The sequence below is a fragment of the Galleria mellonella genome, unplaced genomic scaffold, assembly GCF_026898425.1.
Source record: "Galleria mellonella isolate WM207_F2 unplaced genomic scaffold, CSIRO_AGI_GalMel_v1 utg146, whole genome shotgun sequence".
Taxonomy (NCBI): Eukaryota; Metazoa; Arthropoda; class Insecta; order Lepidoptera; family Pyralidae; genus Galleria; species Galleria mellonella.
Window position 1 is genome coordinate 5,907,854 of NW_026441999.1, and position 14,621 is coordinate 5,922,474.

Sequence of the window (14,621 nt, forward strand, 5' to 3'; positions counted from 1 at the left end):
CCATTCATTTGAATCAGCTGTTTTCATTTTGGCCAACCTTTTTTTTATACAACTTATAATGGCAAACGAGCTGACGGCCCACCTGATGGAAAGTGGTAACCGTCGCCTATACACATGAGCAGTACCATGGACATAACATAGTATACTGTTTCGCCCGTGATACCCCCCATACGTTGCCATTCCTGAGGACTCAGGTGTTATTCCTCTGTACCTAGTAAATTCACGCCATATCCCACCCTTCAAACCGAAACACAGCCATACAAATACAACTGCTTTACGGTTGAAACACGAATAGGACAGAGGTACCCAAGCAAACGACTTTTGTACAAAGTCTCCCTCTGGTAAACGTTCTCTAACCTACCCATTATATCCTGTATAAATTGTAATATCTAATATATAGGTATATGAGAATTTAATGAACTAACTATGTTTGCCGTTTACAACAAATGTCTCAACTACATGCGGAAATCTTCCGCAGCGAAGATGAAAGTCCTTCACAATCAACTACAACGTGAGTATACAAAACCACTCATCTCGGAGGACACTATTGTTTGCTGCCATCGCTTTCTCAGCCCCGCCCCCACCCGCACCAATGTCTAATGGGCTTTGCGAACTGCAGCTCGCAGTGCAAGACGAGGTGCTGTGACGCAAAACGCCGTAATGCCTCTGAAGAGGCCTTCCGAAGTTGAAACAATTGTCGGAAATGACAAATATTATATTTATAAAAGGCAAACAAGTTCACCCAATGTAAAGTAATAACCGTTACCTATATGACCAGCAACATGGATACCGCAGAATACACTGCGATACCAGTGACATTCTTTATGCGTTATCTTTCTTGAGGGCTAAGATGCTAGTTTTTTTTTTTGATGGGTGAAAATGGTATGGTAACCCCGCCTGCGCTAACGGGATACGCTGGCGGAGCACCAGTGAAGGGTGATCGATGAGAATGAAAACAGGCCAGTTAGCCCATCATGATAAATTCATAGGAACTTAACCATGATAGTTTACAGGGAGAACCGCGAGGAGGTCGACCTGGTTGGGTGTATTACTAGCAATGGGATTCACAGTCTCCATTACTAACAATCCCTCCCCCCCCCCCACTAAGATGCTAATTATGTAGCGGGAAATTAATGAACTCACTGTGTTTTTATCATTTCCAAGAACTGATAGGACTTCATCCGGAAGTCTTTTTCAGGGGACATTTGGCGCTTTGCGTCACAGTGAGTAGAGAGTTCATTAAATTCCCGTTACATATGTATATAGACATGAGCTAAAAAATGAACATAAACTTTAAAAATAACAATATTAACTGTGCTAATTAAAAATACGTAACATTAAATACAACATAAAATAAACATAATGAACAAATAGAATTTTACCACTCGTTCCAAAATAACGCAGTAAAATTTCATTTCACCTTTGAAGTGTTAAAAAAGTTTCTTTGAAAAAGTTTGCAGACAGATTTAAATTGTTAATGAGCCGTGTCTAGACATAATTGACTGATCTCGTCAAACATTCTATCTATGACAGTATTTCATAAATTAAAAAACTAATTTGTTATAATATTAAATTAACTTAATGTCCACAATGAAATTATTTTATCAAATAACATAATTTCCCACTCAATAATTAAATATCAACTCTCAATTGTCATAAAGGAACAGGTAAAGTTTTAACGTCTGATGTTCGAATTTGTACCAATTTACGGGTAATACATATATCGTACCAATTTATAAATGTGAAAGCTTGTTCAGATGTACATTTGTATGCTTATAACTCAATCACGATTAAAGCTAAATATTTGATTTAACTTTATTTGTCTGTAGAGATTTGTTTTAAGTTTTGCTTATTTTATACTGACGTACACGTAGATAGATAGATAGATACTCTTTATTGTTTCCTCCAAAAGATTACAACAGTAAACTTATTATAAATATAAATAATTACAAGAAATAATCACAATGAGAAAACAATGGGCGACCTTATCGCTAAGAGCGATCTCTTGCAGGCAACCGTAGCATACTACATATAATCTAAAATAATAATAATAAATAAATAAATGCAAACAATAATAAACTATAAAAGATAAGTTTTCTTTTTATTAGTTTTTGTATAAGCTAAATCATAATTTTATATCACTTTTCATTAAAAATTCATCGTATTTATTATTTTTTATTATAAATGATAAACTAAAGTTAAATACTTATTTGCTTAATTTGTTGTTATTATAGTTATGTTCTCGTAGTTATAATTTATTTTACTTATGTCAATATGTATATAGGCACGATTAAATAAAAATATAAAACAGACGTACATTTCTGAGAAAGACTTTCTGACAATTCATTAATTAAGTAAAGTAAAAATATAAACAATTATATACAAATTCATCAAATAAAAAAAAATATTAGTTAAAAATACAAAAAGAACACTCTATATTAATCCATATTCATATAAATGACTGTAATTATGTTTGTGCAAATAAATTGATTGAATTAATTTGATAAATTATGAGAAGAGAATTAGAAAAGATTGTTAGATATAGGGAAAAAATAAAAAAGAAGCTCACTGTTACAGTTCTTCTTTTTCCCCTATATTTTTCTTCTTTCTTTCTTTTTCTTTTTAGTAGAGTGTTATTTCTTGAGATAACGTCAAAAAGTTTCGTGAAAATATCAAGATGGACTTTGTGACCCATATAAAATGCGGTGTGATCAATACAATGTCCGTACAAAATGCGACAGAATAAAAATGCCAATCCGCACGAGCGGAGTTCGTATCTTCTTCTTTATTTCTTCTTCTTCTTAGTAGAGTGTTATTTCTTGAGATAACGTAAAAAAGTATCGTGAAAATATGAAGTAAAGTCCATCTTGAATGTGGCCCATATAAAAACTCCAATCTGCACGAGCGAAGCTACGAACACTTGTTTGTATTGCAGTATTCTCAAACCAGTATATCACTGTCACTTGTTTGTGTGTTTACTAAAAAAATTCACGTAACGTTCATGGGAAGGTGAGAAAATTATTGCTCGAATACATGACTTCACAGAACCCCAATTACAGCAGCGCACTTACCTACATTAGTCGCAAAAAAGACGTAAACCACAGAAGCGAGCCTCAAAAGAAACAGCGCACGAGACTCGAAATATGTTATTAAACACATGTCATTTAGAATGTTTGAGAAATTCGTGTAATTTATTTTAGAACACATCGAGGTTTCTCGTCTTTTATGAGTGTGTTTTACTCATTCTATGTACAATAAGAATTGTAAAATTAATTGCATTGAGAAATAGCTGTAAGGTCACGAAATATATGTATACGTATATTAAAATCAACATTCTATATGTAGCAGTAAAAATTTAGCTGAACTAATATTATACTTTGTAATGAGGGTTGAGCACTGTTGTCTGAGATACAGGTTTCATAACCTAGTTCAGACACAGATGTTTAAAGTGATCCAAATGTACAAATGAATTCGTACCTACTTTTACTGTAATTTCCAGTGCTGAGTTTGTTACATTCATGGTTATGCAATAAAGTTATTATTATTATTATAAATGAAGGAATGAATGAAATTAAATTTAATATTTGAATAAAATAATAAATAAATAAAAAAATACTAGTCAATATTAATTTTGTCCGCCTTGGTCCTGGCATAGAATAGGTCATCCCTCCCTGTCTCGTGGGTGTCGTAAAAGGAGACTAAGGGAACTTAATGATTGAAGGATGGGCAGCAGCGTCCCTCTTAAAACATCACCAAAGGCCTGACTGCGGTTTGCAATCCGCCTGCCAAACGTGGCAACTATTAGCAAAACTCCCCTTACTAACATATCCAGACATAAAATGCAGTAGCATTAACTATCTTTTTTTACAGTCGGTTAAAATAGAGGTAAGTATATTTCTTTTCTGATAAGATATAACAGAATGGACTATAGGTTGTTTAAATAAATAAATTGCTATTACTAAAAGCTTACATTATATAGATAGAGTATCTCCATACAAATACTTCGAGAAAAACGGGTCAAATTTTTCATAGAATTTGCGTGATAAATAGTCATCAGTGATTCCTTTATAACGTCTATATTTATTTTTACTTATAAATTCTGCATCTTTTTAGTACGTCAACACTAATTTTATTTATTAAATAATACGTCAAGATACATTTTATGTGCGAATATATGTATACGATACTGATAAAAGAAAAACGAGTCAGCTAATTTGATAATTAGCTGACAAAAACTTGAGCCTTTTTTGAGACTCGATGCTCTATCTATATAATCTAAGACTAAAAGAAATTATGTTCGAAACAATATTACTTACAGAAATTATACAATAACGTGTGTTGTTGGCAGGACAGCTAATCTGAAAATAAAAGAAATCTCATTAATATTACGAGATTACTTGCACGATTCTTATGATATAAATATTGTTTTAATATCTGTTTGTTTTATTCAATTAATCTTATTACACAAACAGATACGTATATATATATATATATATATATATATATATGTATATATATATATATGTAATTAGCTGTTAAAACAAAATGGAAACAAGCTATATATATAAGAAAAAAATATTTATTTATTTTACACTTTATTGCACCAAGTAACAAGAGAAATAATAAATATAGGTAATATTAATGAGAAGTGATACAAAAGGCGGCCTTATCGCTAAGCAATCTCTTCCAGACAACCTTTGGGTAGAGGACATTGAGTAAAAGACAAAGAGTAGGTGGCGCACTATTATATAGATATTATCATATACAAACATATATAGATACACACATACATATATACACATACATATATAATATATACACAATTAAATATATACATAACATTACACATTACATTACACAACGTTATATATATATATATATATATATATATATATATATATATATATATATATATATATATAAATTCTGTGAGATCACTGCCAGCTGGTAGGGTGCCTAGGATACTTGCTGCATTTCATTTTTTGGGTATATTAAATTTTATGGTAATTGGTTAACTAGTTAAACACGAAAATGTAACATACAAACTCACTTATGACTATGATCAATAGTGGAAAAAGCGCAAACGGCCGATATAGGTAAAAAAAAAAAAATATTTATATTAATTTTGATTTACAAAAAAGTAGCGACTTTATTGTATAATTTACGAATAAAAAAATTTTTGGCAATTATAAGACGTTTCGTAGGCGTATAAAATTGAAAATATTTGAATTTAAAAATGAAATCGCCCACTACAAGTAAATCTTACATGACGACATGTTAGCTTTGCATGGAAAAACAACTATTTCTTCTAAAAATATACATCGAACCAATACGCTTTTATAAATTACCATCTGAGTTGTCTGGAAGAGATCTCTTTCAGAAAAAAGACCACCCTTACACACAATATTTATAACTGTCTTATTTATGTCTTATTTAAGTCCAATAAACAAAAAGAAAATTAAAAACTATACTTTATTAAAGCAATTCAGAATTAGGAACGTTATTGCATAACACAACTACAAAGCAATTCATTAAAACAATGAATCTTCCTTTTCAAATTCCGTTAAAATAACCTTTAAGTAGGACTTAATGTTACATTTCGTGTTTCCATTCACCTTTCAATACAATTTTATTACGTGAAATTTCAGAGTGTAAAGTCTGTCGGTGCGTAGATGGCGCGAAATGTCTCTTAACGCTAATTAAACCAATTATAGGAGTCGATGGTTTTATTGGTTTTATGTTGGCAGCGCCGATCTGAAGTGAACATGGATATTTTAGGTTCTATTTTCAAATTTAACGAGTATGTAGAAGGAAAAAGATTGAATAAAATTAGAAAAATGAGAAAGGAAATCATTAAATGATCTCCAATTATTTATGTGAACTAGGTGTTGTCTTTTAGAAGTCCATATCATTGGTTATTTGATTAAAATTATTTTGTTTAATTCCGCTACCATTAGTATGTGTATGTGTACCAACATTCAAAGATTTTTTTTTAAATGGATGATAATGGAATGGTAACCCCACCTGCGCTATCGGTATACGCTAGCGGGGCACTAGTGAGGGATGATAGGTGAGGATGAAGTAGGTCAGTTAGCCTATCGTGACGAATTCAACAAGAATTGTTCACGATGGTTTCCAGGGGGAACCACGTGGAGGTCGACCTGACAGGGTATATTGCTAGTAAATAGGGCTATTTGACCCCATTACTAACAATCCCTTTCCCCCCAACAATGACCACCACTATTACTACCAGAATTCCACAACCTTCGTGTTTGACACAAACATTAATAGTAGCGGAATTAAACAAAATAATCCTAATTAAACAACCCAATCTCCAATTATTTAAACAAAACAAGATTAGGTTTTCTCGAATAAAATACTACTCACATTAAAAGTGACACTTTATTCACATACAAAGTAGGTCTAAATAATGACAAAACTAAGTGTTAGTAGTGACAAAACCAGGTCTATATCACCCCGTCTCAGGTCCGTACCAGCGCAGGCGACAAATAACTAATATATGTAGTTAAAAGCAAAGTTTATTATGATTTCTTTGTATAGTCTTACATAAGTCTATTATTCTAGAATAATCTTGAAAATTCCGGTACGAACATTGATGATAAATTTGAAATGAATACGGGCAACTTGATTTTGAATAAACTTTATGTAGAATTTAGTGAATCTCAGGCCAGATACGACTAGGGACAGACAAGTTTGTAAATGTTACAAAGTTTTTTATTTTAAAATGCTAAGATAGTCTAAAACTGGAATAATAAATAATAATTAATAATCATTATTATTAATTTTTCTCAAAAAATAGATACATTTTTATTACTAACAACAATAATAAACCAGAGGGCGACTTTGCACAAAAGTAGTTTGTTTTAGCATTTCCGTCATATTCGTGTTTCTACCGTGAAGGGCAGTGAATTTATGGGATACAGAGGAATAACACCTGAGGCCTCAGGAATGGCAACGCATGGGGGGTATCATGGGCGAAACAGTATACTCTGTTATATCCATAATACTGCTCATGTCTATAGGCGACGGTTACTACTTTCCATCAGATGGACCGTCAGCTTGTTTGCCATTCTAAGTTGCATAATAATTACAGGTAAAAAAAATAGATAAATAATACAATAAAGAAAAAAGAACATTTTGCTGGTAATAGGAGCCGCCTCAGCTGTTGCTATATATGCATACCTCCATCGAGATGTACCTATATAGCGCTGATTTTCGGGCGGCCTTTTAACTTTAACATTCGTGCGGTTAAAGTAGCTAGTAGAGGAATAAATGGTAGTCTTTACTAATAGTATAAACGTAAGAGTTTGTTTATTACTTTTCAGTTCTTTAGGCCGATCTCGTTGCAGTACCCCCCTGGAAATAACGTGATTTTTTTTTTGAGTTCGTTAAATATATACATTTGCGTCTTTTTAAGGGGTCGGATCAGGCAAATAATTTTAAATACTCCAAAGGTGTGGTCCCGGCATAGAATAGCCCATTCCTAGCTTTTCCGTGGGTGTCGTAGGAGGCGACTAAGAGAGGGCGAGGGATGGGCAGCAGCGTCTCTTTTAAAACGAGACGTTTTATAATTCTCATTTATAATATTAGTAAGCATGATTACCACTTTCCATCAGGTGGGCAGTCAGCTTGTTTACCGGCCTACGTTAAAATTCATTTCACTCTCGACCTACTTTAAGAGGGTACAAAATTATATAACGTTTACAATTAAATTTTAATTCTTAATTGTTATAGAAGCAAGACTGAACACCTCTTCGTAATTAGTGGGTACTCCGCAAAGTTTCTATTTCCTTTTATGAGAATAAAAGATAAATACAAAAGAATTACTTAGAAATATTAAAGTATTAAAATATTTCTAATTTAGAGAAGAGATTGTGTTATTATGAAGGGTATAAAGTTGGTTATTGTTTGCCAAGTCGAAATATATCTTGTATACTGTGAGACAAAAGAAAACTAAACGGAACTGAAAGTTCGTTATTTCATGTTCTATTTTTGAAAACATGAAAGGGAGACTTTGTACAAAAGTCGATTGCTTGGGTGCCTCTGTCCCATTCGTGTTTCAACCGTGAAGCAGCTGTGTTTGCATGGCTATGTTTCGGTTTGAAGGGTGGGATATGGCGTGAATTTACTGGGTACGGAGAAATAACACCTGAGTCCTCAGGAATGGCAACGCGTGGGGAGGTATCATGGGCGAAACAGTATACTCTGTTATGTCCATAGTACTGCTCATGTCTATAGGCGACGGTTACCACTTTCCATCAGGTGGACCGTCAGCTTGTTTGCCATTCTAAGTTGTATAAAAAAAAAACTTTTTTTTGTAACCCTTGTATTTAGACAATATTACGTCTCATCGTTCATATTTTTTTTGATGAATAAAAATAGAATCTATGGAGTCATCATCATATCAGCCTTTACTGGTCCACTGCTGAACATAGGCCTCCCTTTATTGGGGATTTTGCCAGTAGTTGCCACGATTGGCAAGCGGATTGACAACCGCAGGTAGGCTTTAGAGATGTTTTAAGACGTATATATATACTATTGAAATAAATATATATATCTGACTGTTACCAACAGCATCGAAATAAATGATAACCTTTTTCACGCTATCAATATCTAGCGATATCTAATATATAGATATTGGAACAATATCGATATTGCCCATGCCCTTATAAATAAGAAATTAAACTAAACTATACAATTTTAAACCGAGTCAAAACCGCCAAGTTAGTACCGGGATGCTTTCACCCAAACGTGACAGTATTTCATGCCATGTGTGACCAGAATTGTGAGTTACGTGTTGTAAAGTTGATCATATATGTTATATTACCACAGCGTGGTTGACACATTCGCTATAAATTACAGCTAACGTGTACAATTTATTGTGAAACTTTGAGAGCCATACATAATGTGGCTCGACTCGCACTTGGCTGATATTATTTATCTGTTTTCTGGAATAATCGAGAAAGGATATTTTTGTACGACAGAATTAAAGTGATTCAATACAAAATTTTTAGTTTATATTTTTTTTTATGGGTGAAAATGGAATGGTAACCCCGCCTGCGCTAACGGAATACGCTGGCGGAGCACCAATAAAGGGTGATAGGTGAGAATGAAGCAGGTCAGTTAGCCCATCATGATGAATTCGACAAGAAATAACATGATGGTTTCCAGGGGGAACCGCGTGGAGGTCGATCTGAGAGGGTGTATTGCTAATAATGGAGCTATAAGACCTCATTACTAGCAATCCCTTTCCCCCCAAATTTTTGGACTTTAAAGTCCAAAATACCTACATGAATTTTCTATATTTAAAACAAACTTGGTTAACGTTAAAATCAACTGGATTTTAGTTAGGTTATAAAAGTAGTTTAGGGTGGTTGGTTTAAGTTAAATAATAATAATAATAATAATAATTTTTATTTCAGACTTTTTGGTCCATTAAATATTTATTAGTAACAATATTCTTAAAACTAATATTAGTAAATTTACATACACAATACACATACACACACATACACACATACAATATATTAAGTAGTATACAGATAATCACCGCTGCACAATTCCATTGGAAATTGCGCAGCGGTGATTGAAAAGCTTGGTTAAAGTAATAAAACTTTGGTTAATTTAATTGGTTTAAGTTAAAAAAAACTTGATTTCATTTAATTGGTTTTAGTTAAAATAGACTTAGCTTAAGTTAAAAAAAACTTGGTTTAAGTAAAAAAAAAACTTGGTTTAAGTAAAAGAACTTAGTTTAAGTTAAAAAAAGCTTGATTTAAGTGCATATATCAAGAGACAATTTGTCAATTTTCCAATAACCAATATTTTCGAATCGAGCCAATACAATTACAAAGGTATCAATAATATTATGAGGTATTTAATTTGTGTCCAACAATCCACCATATACAATCCCATGGAATCTTAATAGAATAGGTAATTATAGCTGTCGGTATTCACTTCGACAATCTACAACTCAATAAGCACCGACAAACGTACAGTCTCTATCTATATATGTCTCTTTGTATGTCATACTCGTATCAATGCATTGTCATTTTGATCCATTCAAAATCAAGTATTATATCTTGATTGTGAAGACAGCATTTGTACTCTTCCGCGAATTTAATTGAACCTGTGACCTTTATTACTTTAGCGTGACAAAGTGTGGCAATGACGCATTTACTCATATATATATATATATATATATATATATATATATATATATATATATATATATATTGTTAACTACCATTTACCCCAATGGATACCAATATATCTTTTTTTATACAACTTAGAATGGCAAACAAGCTGACAGCCTACCTGCTGGAAAGTGATAGCCGTCGCCTATAGACATGAGCCCATGGACATAATATACTGTTTCGCCATGACACCCCTCATGCGTTGCTATTCCTGAGGACTCAGGTGTTATTCCTCTGTACCCTGTAAATTCAGTGCCATATCCCACTCTTCAAACCGAAATACAGGCATGCAAACACAACTACGTCATAGTAGAAACACGAATGGGACAAAATGTATCTATGAAATTATGAGGATTCCAGACCCTATTGCGTCACATTTCAACTAAGAGGAAAATCTAAATATGTCACCCCATATAACTCATAGAACAAAGAGGCATTTCGGTTCAAAGACTATCCTTCAAACAATAGTGAAAATGATATATCCTTTTCCACTGTCAACTGATACAAAATTATGATTAATAATAGAAAAATAATTTTAAACTCTAGGTGGGGAGAAAAGGTTTTTTTGTTAGAAATGGGATGTAACAGCTTCACTGCTAGCGATGTACCCTAACAGGTTTTTTTATGGGTGATAATGGAATGGTTGAGGACAGAAGGGGAAAAATGTTAGGACAATTGATACGACACGACGAACTTATGAACATTATAATAGAAGGTAAGATAGAAGGAAGAAGGGGGAGAGGGAGACTGAGACATAGTTACATCAGGCAGATCAAGGAAGGAGTTGGTGTCGTGTCGTATCAAGAGGTGAAGAGACTCGCTGAAAATCGTAGTGAGTGGCAAGAGCTCCACCGACAAGAGCGCAGCTCTTAAATAGATAGATAGAATGGAATGGTAACCCCGCTTGCGCTATCGGTATACGCTGGCGGGACACCAGTGAGAGATGATAGGTAACGATGAAAGCAGGTCAGTTAACCCATCGTGATGACTTCTACTAGAACTAACCACGATGGTTTTCAGGGGGAACCGCGTGGAGGTCGACCTGATAGGGTGTATTGCAATGGATCCGTTAAACCCAATACTAACAATCCCTTTCCCCGCACCCTAACAGATTGGCCTCCACGCGGTTCATCTTTGCAACTATGGTATAATGGTTAATTCTTGTCAAATCCATCACGACGGGCTAACATGGGAATAAACATACACGAACAAGTTGACACATGTACGCAAATATACACAAGCACACACGCACAGACCCACACACACAAATACACACACACACACACACACACACACACACACGCACGCACGCATGCACGCACACGCGCACGCACACAGACAAATAGAACCTCCTCCTGGAAACCATACGTTCATCAATCATCACAATAACTGACTGATTCATTTACCATTTGAAACAGTCCGTAGAGAAAGTTTGTATTCGTAAAGTCATTAGAAAGTATTAATTAATTAATGAACAAACAGAAAGCTGACATCCTCACTAAAAGCACAGCTAAAAGTCAATGTTTAATTTGTAACTGAATTAACATCAATTAGAGGAATTTATTGTATACTAGTAATGCCAGCGAATTCTTTGTGACTTGACGTTAATTCGTTAAAACAGTAAATAATCTGGTGGTCTACCATGAAACGAAAATTCAAATTTTCGGGCTCAATTTCGTGTTTTTGTTCGTACAAAAATCAACCCAGTAAATGAAGCTTAACATTTTGTTCATCGTAAATCCTATATTAATAGTCCAGAGGAGTGATATTTTAACATTTTTATTAAATTTTGAACGGCATGTACTATGTAATTTTAACATCAAATTTCTGTTTCGTTCGTGCCCGAAATTTCGGAAAATATTTCATGGTAGGCCCTCTGATACTAATACCATTATTATTTCAGCCGTTAACTGTCCACTGCTGGACATAAGCCTTCCCCATAAGGGGAGTTTTGCCAATAATTGCCACGCTTGGCAGGCAGGCGGATTGGCAACCGCAGACAGGCTTTAGACATATTTTAAGAGGGACGGTGTTGTCCATCGCTCTCCTATTCTTAGTCGGCTCTTACGACACCTAGCGGAAAGGAAGAAGTGGCTCATTCCATGTCGGAGCACATACGGTGGCAATAATACATATAAATAGAAATTAATTCTAATTTTAGTCACAGTAGCCATGCAAATGTACAATTAACTTGTACCTTTACCAGAGGGAGACTTTGTACAAAAGTCGATTGTTTGGGTACCTCTGTCCCATTCGTTTCTACCGTGAAGCAGTTGTGTTTGCATGGCTGTGTTTCGGTTTGAAGGGTGGAATATGGCGTGAATTTACTGGGTACAGAAGAATAACACCTGAGTCCTCAGGAATGGCAACGCATGGGGGGTATCATGGGCGAAACAGTACACTCTGTTATGTCCATGGTACTGCTCATGTCTATAGGCGACGGTTACCATTTTCCATCAGGTGGGCCGTCAGCTTGTTTGCCATTCTAAGTTGTATAAAAAAAAAAAATTAAAACAGTAACTGTTATTTTTTGCGGGTTTTGTCAGCAGATAACAACATCCCGAACCCAATAGTACAATCATAATTTAATAAATAAAATAAATTCTTTTTTAAACTTAAAGTCACCAGATTACATAATCACAGTACTGGAGAGTCACGTTTTCTTCTAGCTTGTAATCCCAATAAAACAGCAACTTTTAATGGTAGCTTCCGATATCAAGCCACAAAAAGTTGGAACAATATACCACCTCCCATAAGACTGATCGCCACTAAGTCCAGTTTCAAAATTAATTTACAAAAAATTCCTAATTGAGAGGCAAAAGTTAGACATTCCAGCAAGTTACCTCTATGTTCCATTTGTCTGCTAGATAAACTGTCATATCTGTCTGTTTACTGTATCTATCTATCTTTTTATTATATTATTATATTGTATTATATTGTACGAATAATCTGGTAGTATTGTTTTATTGTTACCCTATTCCCTTTGGCCGCAACAGAATATCAGTGCTTTGCTCTTTTGAGAACGAAGCAATGAACTGAGTTGTGGCCATTTTGTATTGCTATGGCACACTCACAAACTGAAATTGTACGAGTATTTAGCTTTATGTATTTTTTTTTTATCATTTATCTTGCTTTTTTTTGTATATGTATGTTGTAATTTGTGTGCTGCAAGTAAGCAATGCAAATAAATTATCTATCTATGTATCATAAAAAATTTACAATTTAAAAGAGCTCGTAAACAAATGTATTTGAATATAAATTATTATTATTTCAACTACTATTTGATCGTGAGACGAGTGTCAATTTATCAGACTGACTTCTATTCAAGTAGTTTCGTTCCTTCTCTTCTTTTATTCGTTTTTTCTCTCAGTTCTTTGACAGTAACGCAATTTATAACATATCAATAAGAACCCTTTATCCCTTAGGACCTTCTAAGTCTTCCATAAATCAAATTATTTATTTATTTATTTATTGAACTTTAATACATCTAGACAGTGTAAAAGGCTGAGTTAATACAATATTTAAATTAAATTAGAAAAAATTGTAAGATTAAATAAAATTTTGAGGTAATTTATTTGTAACTTTCAGTTAAATTTCTTAATAAAATAATTACTAGAATATGTTTAGAACTTCATCTAAAAAGTATCTTATATCCCATATTTTTTTTATTATTATTATTATTACAGCCGTTAACTGTCCACTGCTGAACGAAGCCTTCCCCATAAGGGAAGTTGTCCGTAGTTGCCACGCTGAGCAGGCGGATTGGCAACCGCAGTTAGGCTTTTAGAGATGTTTTAAGAGGGACGTTGCTGCCCATTCCTCGCCTTCCCTTAGCCGCCTTTTATGACGCTCATGGGAAAGGAAAGGGCGGCGCATTCTATGCCGGAACATATACGACAATATCCCATATATATAAGTGCATATCATATTTTATAACAGTTGGTTATACCGTTAAGACGCTATAAGATAAAACAAACTCACATTCATATTTCTAATATTAGTTTTTTTTTATATACAACTATGGGGTCAAACAAGCATCCGGCCCATCTGATAGTAAACGGGGTTACAGTAGCCTATGGACGTTTGCACCGCCAGGGATGTCACCTGCGCGTTACCGACCTTTAAGATTACGAAGAAGAAGAAGATATATAGAGGAATAACACCTGAGTCCTCAGGGAATAGCAACGCATGGGGGGTATCATGGACGAAACAGTATACTCTGTTATGTCCATGGTCCATGACTGCTTATGTCTATAGGCGACGGTTAACACTTTCCATCAGGTGGGCCGTCGGCTTGTTTGCCATTCTAAGTTCCATAAAAAAATCGTTAATACGTTCCCTTTGAAAAAACTCATGCTGTAGTCTCTAAGGAAGGCAAAGTATATATTTATAAAAATAAATCTGCTA

General features: G+C 34.0%; 1 protein-coding gene across 2 annotated transcripts in view; it reads right to left on the reverse strand.

Annotated features, from left to right (window-relative positions):
• Window positions 1-14,621, reverse strand: part of LOC113514821 (sex peptide receptor) — a 386,799-nt gene that overhangs the window by 229,083 nt on the left and 143,095 nt on the right. Inside the window, exon 1 of one of the 2 annotated variants that reach the window (XM_052891838.1) lies at window positions 4,317-4,360. The exons of the other annotated variant lie outside the window; for it this stretch is intronic. The gene's annotated coding sequence lies outside the window, so the exon portion shown is untranslated. Of the gene's footprint in view, window positions 1-4,316; window positions 4,361-14,621 lie in introns of those variants that run through there. 2 annotated transcript variants of the gene reach the window in all.